Raw genomic sequence first — 6,439 nt, forward strand, 5'->3', positions numbered from 1 at the left:
CACCAAAGCAAGCTAGGAAGTAGCTATGTTAATAGCTAAACATGGCAAACCTTTTACTGAAGGTGCATTTATCAAAGACTGTGTCATGAAAATGGTGGAGAACTTTTGCCCCGATAAGAAGCAAGAATTTAGGAATGTTTGCTTGGCACGTAACACTGTGGCACGGAGAGTCGAGGACATATCATCAGATATTCAGAGACAGCTGGGGGACAGGGGAGTGGCTTTTGATTATTTCTCATTAGCCTGCGATGAAAGCACCTATGCATCTGACACTGCACAGCTCCTGATTTTTTAAGAGGAGTTGATGACAACATGAGCGTAACAGAGGAGCTGCTTGAACTCCAAAGCCTTAAAGGCCAAACCAGAGGAAAGGATTGTTTCGTTTCTGTTTGTGAAGCTGTTGATGATCTGAAACTACCATGGAGTAAAGCTTCTGGCATCATTACCGATGGTGTGCCTGCCATGGCTGGTGAGCGAAGTGGATTGTCCACACTGATCTGCACTAAAGTCAGCGAAGAAGGAGGTAACGCTATAAAACTACACTGTATAATTTACCAGCAGGCTCTCTGCGCCAAACATCTCAAATTTGATCATGTTATGAAACCAGTGGTAAAGGCAATCAATTCTATACGCTCAAAAAGTCTACACCACCGACAGTTTCAGCAGTTCTCGCTCGACATTCAGGCTGAATATGGAGACGTAATATATCACAGCGATGTGAGGTGGCCAAGTCGTGGGTCCGCAATGCAGCGATTTTTCTCTCTCAGAGAGGAAATTGGACGTTTTTTGGGTGAAAAGGGGCAACCGATGGAAGAACTGTCCGATCCTGTATGGTTGGCAGATTTGGCTTTTTTGGTTGACATAACGAAGCATCTGAATGCGCTGAATGTTAATCTGCAAGGACAAGATGCAATGGTGAGCCAGCTGTACGCTCACATCAAGGCATTTGGAATCAAGCTGCAACTTTTCCAAAGACACTTGTCCCAGACAGAGCCCTGCACCGTGCATTTCCCAGCTTTGAAAGAGGTCATTGACAGTTTCCCAAAGGACAACATCGGTGCGCAAATGATGAGTTATGCAACAGCCATCGCATCTCTTTCTATGGAATTTAACAAATGCTTCAGGGATTTTTGTCTTTATCTACTTTAATGTAAGCTGAACTTATTAGCATGCCCGGCTAACTAGCTAACTAACTGCAACACTAAGCTAGCGCTACTAACATTAATGACTAGCCAAGGAGCATGTCATTAGACAACAACATTATTTTGTGGGGTCACAGGTTAAAATATGCTAATATAGCAGAATGCAGGCTCTTTCTGAGGTTTGAGGAAGTTTCCGTTCGACTGTGATTAGCTGGCTGGTATCAAACATGTTACTGCTTTATCACCACCTACTGGACTGAGGTGTGGACTAGAAAATACAATAAAACTGCAAATATAAATTCTGTGTATTTTTTCAGATTTTTGTTAATCTTTCCTTTGTTGAACTGGCCACCATGCACAGATATTTCCAGCCTGTGATGAGGAATCGCAGACAGGCAACACTTTGTTTACAAACTCACAAGCTAAAAAGTTCGGGAGCCAATGACACTAAATACTGAGTTGTATTTCAGCTACATTTTCTATGAAACTTGAAATATAAAAAATTTGAAAAAAAAATCCAAAAACCCTTGACTGCACTGAACCTGATTTTAAATGTCACAGAGTTACACCAGAAGTCCATGCATTAGATTTTTGTGAAAATAGAATTTGGACCTTTCATGAAGACATCTTTATGTTTTGAAACTTGTATTTGAATTGGTTCACAGCTGCATTATTGATGTGCACAAACTGTACACATCAAAAAAGTGATATTACTGCAGAAAACACATGATGTGACAAAAAGATTGAATATGTGAGACAGTAATGTTGTATTTCTACATGCCAACTTGTAATAATAAGCAACCAGGTATGTTATATCATATTTTTTTAAGTGTGATGCATTTGTCATTCTTAAAGCATGACAGATGTTCCTCAAAGCATCAGGGAGTTTTTTCAGATACATATCTTATTCTTCTCAACTCATCTTGGCAGTGCACACTGAAAACCCCACACAGTATGCATGTCAAAGTTTCACTTGAGGTTGTGGAGTGATCTGCTGTTGCCACCGTGGCAACTTTATGTCCAGATCTGGCAGTTTTTCAGCTCTCAGTGGCAGCTTTCGTCTCTTTATCAGAATCAGCTTTATTGGCCACGTATGTGCACACATAGCAGGAATGGGACGGGTTTGAAGTTGCTCTCAGTTTATCACACAGTTCCAGCAGAAACAGAGACACAGATAAGTGACAAGGATGACAAAGCTGAATAATGAAAGGTAAAAGACACAGAGAACCATCACATACAGACAAGAAGGTCCAAAAATAGGTGTGCATATATAAAAATATACATAAAAAGCAATAATGAGTCACAGCACACAATGCCTTTAAACAGGCAGTAAATACAGCAAGCAAGATTTCTATTTGACAGTGATGATAGTGTACGATATGTGTTGAAAACAGTGTGTATTAAACAGTGAATATATAATCTATGATTTGTAGGTGAGTGGATGTTTTAGTCTTTCAGGGTTATTGACTGATAGAACTGTCCATCAGTGTGTGAAGAAACTGTTCTGGTGTCTGCTTGTTATGGCGTGCAGGGCTCTGTGGTGCCCACCAGAGGGTGAGCAACATATTCTCACCATGAAAACAAAGTTAACACACTGACTGTCACACCGTGGTGAGGTTTGTCTCGTCTTGGGTTTTCTGTCTTTCCATTTCCTGTTTTATTTTGAAAGTCTAACTTTCCTCTCGTTTCAGAGCACTTGTCCTTCCTCATGTGTCACTGGTGCATCTGCCCTGATTACCCATTGTCTCCACCTGTTCCCCATTACCCTCCATGTGCTCAAAGAGTCTGTGTCTCCCTTGTCTTGTGCCAGAGCGTCTTTGTCTGTTGGTTGATTCACCCGAGCCTGTGCTTGTCCTTTGCCCACAGCCACAGAGTTTTGTCCATGTAAGCCTTTGTTCCTCTATATGAGTGATTTTTTTTGTCTGTAAATTTCATTGTCTAGTTTTTGCCTTCTTGTCTTTGTTTTTCTCATAGCCAAATTATTGTCCTCTTTAAAAGTGTTTTTTTTTTGTTTGACAGTCATTATTAATTGATAGATCCTCTGTTTTTCAGGAGTGAATTTTATTTTGTTTTTCTCTAGTCTGGTTTTCTTCCTTTTGGAGTGTTTTTCGTCTACATAGCATTTTGAGATCCTCCTCCCTCTGGAGTGTTTTTGTTCACTTAAGTTTTGTAGCCTTTTTAAATCCTCCATTCGGAGCGATTTTTGTTGTATTGTTTTTTTTTCTTGTGTTGTTTAGTTTGTATTCCCATTCCACACTAAGTTATGTTACTTTCATAGCCTGATTTGTCACTCAGTCTAGAGGTCTCTGGATTGCGTGTCTAATAAAGCTGTGTCATATAACTTTCTGTGTCTGAGTCCTGTTTCGAGTCCCAGCCTGACACTGACTCCCACTCCTTCCTGCAGATGGGCACAGTGCAGCACCTCCATTACACTTAAGATTTAAAGTGTAGATAATTTTCATATACAGGGTGCCATTGGGGGGGTACGGGGTGGACAAATGTACCTGGAAATGAATGACACTTTAAAATACTCAGTGCACATTAAATAATTACACAAGGCAGACAGTGAGTATCTTGCTAGGGAGCCTTGACCAGTGTTTCCCTGATGTGTCCACAGATGAACAAAGACATGAATAGCAATTTGCAAGCTGTGAATGCTGCAATTCACCCTCGGGCACTGAAAGTTGCCAACTCACACTCCATTCTGTCCCTTATCCCACCTGACGCGATGCATTTCTCCATTGTCGATTTGGCAAATGCACACACACGAAGGATGTCGTCTGTGCAGCGCTGGTCGAGATATCACACTACATTATTGGAAATGCCTCATGCCACCGTTTACTGTTGCTCCACCCTAAATCCAGCTTCTCTTCTCCCTACACAGGAAGATGGTGCTGGTAAACCTGTAGCAAATCATCACCTTGTCTCTGCTCTTTTGGATTCTATAAAGTTGCCAGAAAAAGTTGGTGTGATGAATTGTGATGCTCACACTAACAACTCTGACCCTATCTCAGTAGATAACGCTTCCGCAGATGCATCTGCAAAGGGCGATGCTGCAACTGGTGACGTGTTTCACATGATCTGATCTCACCAAGTTTGAACTTGTGTTTGTAGAGCTGAAAGGGAAGCTGTTAAGTTGACACTAAACTTCAACACTTGTCTTCATACAGCTTAGAGTGTCAAGAAACAGTCCCTGGTCTAAGGCCTGTGTTTGGAGTCTCAAATGGACTTGAGCCATGTTTGTTTCTGACTCGTATGTGCATGTGGAAACGCACACGAGGAAGTGCTTTTACCCGAGAAGGTTGATAAACTGGAAGAAAGTGGGAAAATTTTCAACCCATTTGCTGAACATATCCACCAACACCAAACAATGTTTCTGTCCTTCATATCGTGAGAATTCTATGAAATCCATCATCCAACGCTCAAAAGGGCCTTGTGGGGAAGGATGATCCATGTAACACATCGTTTACAATAATCAGAGGCGAATGTTGAAAACCCTCTGGTGTACCAGCTACCATTGCTGTTGTTGTAATGGAAAATGTCACTATAACAGTGTGCGCTTAGTGAGGACTCTTTACTTCTCTGTTTCTCACGTTGTGAGAAGCCTCCTGTTTTGTCTACCCTCAACTTCTCAGCACAACTTCTTAGTGCTTTTCTTTGTTGGTAGCTACCAACGAAGAAAAGCACTAAAGTCAAATTCTGAAGCCATGCTTCCAAACAAAATGTGGCTTGGGCCTGATTCAAAACCATGTTTGCCATGTGCCCTTTTCTCCATCTATGCCACGTTAGCCCCTGGAAAAGCTCATGTGGGCAGAGGGGGAATGCGTACAGTGTAGTGGAAATCCCACATCTATGCCTGCCCATGTGAGATGACACATAAAGTACTCAGTCAAACGTTATTGTCTTTGTCGTGGCCTTAGCTCTGCGCAGGGCGAGCCTCTCAGCTTTACAGCATAAGAGTCTGCCCTTTTTTATTCAGGAAAGACAGAAACAAGAAATGATATAAGGCATACTACCATATTTGGTCATGAAGACATGTTGTGTCTCTTGTGCTGGCACAGAGGGTGACTGTGCTGAGAAGTTGAGGGTAGACAAAACAGGAGGCTTCTCACAACATGAGAAACAGAGAAGTAAAGAGTCCTCACTAAGCGCACACTGTTATAGTGACATTTTCCATTACAACAACAGCAATGGTAGCTGGTACACCAGAGGGTTTTCAACATTCGCCTCTGATTATTGTAAACGATGTGTTACATGGATCATCCTTCCCCACAAGGCCCTTTTGAGCGTTGGATGATGGATTTCATAGAATTCTCACGATATGAAGGACAGAAACATTGTTTGGTGTTGGTGGATATGTTCAGCAAATGGGTTGAAAATTTTCCCACTTCCTTCCAGTTTATCAACCTTCTCGGGTAAAAGCACTTCCTCGTGTGCGTTTCCACATGCGCATACGAGTCAGAAACAAACATGGCTCAAGTCCATTTGAGACTCCAAACACAGGCCTTAGACCAGGGACTGTTTCTTGACACTCTAAGCTGTATGAAGACAAGTGTTGAAGTTTAGTGTCAACTTAACAGCTTCCCTTTCAGCTCTACAAACACAAGTTCAAGCCTGGTGACTGGGTGGTGATCAACGATGATATGAGGGAGCACTGGAAACAAAGAAAATGCACCAGCCTCTTCCAAGTTCTTCCGACAACCCCAACAGCACTGAAAGCTGAAGGACCCTCCACTTGGGTGAACGCCAGTCATTGCAATAAGATTCCTGAACCACATGATGATTTCAATCCTGCTGTGCATCAGCACAAAGACAAATGAAGTACGTTGAAGGAGGTGTAGTCAACGGTCTAGTGTCTGAACAGAGTTCCAAATCTGACCACAGTAAAACAAAATATGAGCATAACATCATGTGAAACATATAACACTGATCATGCCTCTGCTACAATACCAGGCATAAATAAATCTCATAGCTTCTGACCATTTCTTTGAACTTTTTCAAGGCAGGGATGTTAAGGGATGTCATATTAACAGTTGTGGCACTGCAGCACGAACCTGTATTTGTTTCTGCCCTGCAGATGGTATGGATGTTGCACTCTGCTGAACCACACCATTGTTCATCCAAAATATTGGCTGTTAAACCCTTTAATTCCCATCACCGTGTGAGACGCGATATGGCACGGTTTCATGATCTGGCCTCATACCACTGGGGTGTTTCTTTGTGAGTGTAACCTTTTTGGCCGACCATATATACAAAATCACCGACTCTATGGCACTCGATTTCCTGACGGCAAAGAC

Source organism: Chelmon rostratus, chromosome 17, assembly GCF_017976325.1.
Source record: "Chelmon rostratus isolate fCheRos1 chromosome 17, fCheRos1.pri, whole genome shotgun sequence".
Taxonomy (NCBI): Eukaryota; Metazoa; Chordata; class Actinopteri; order Chaetodontiformes; family Chaetodontidae; genus Chelmon; species Chelmon rostratus.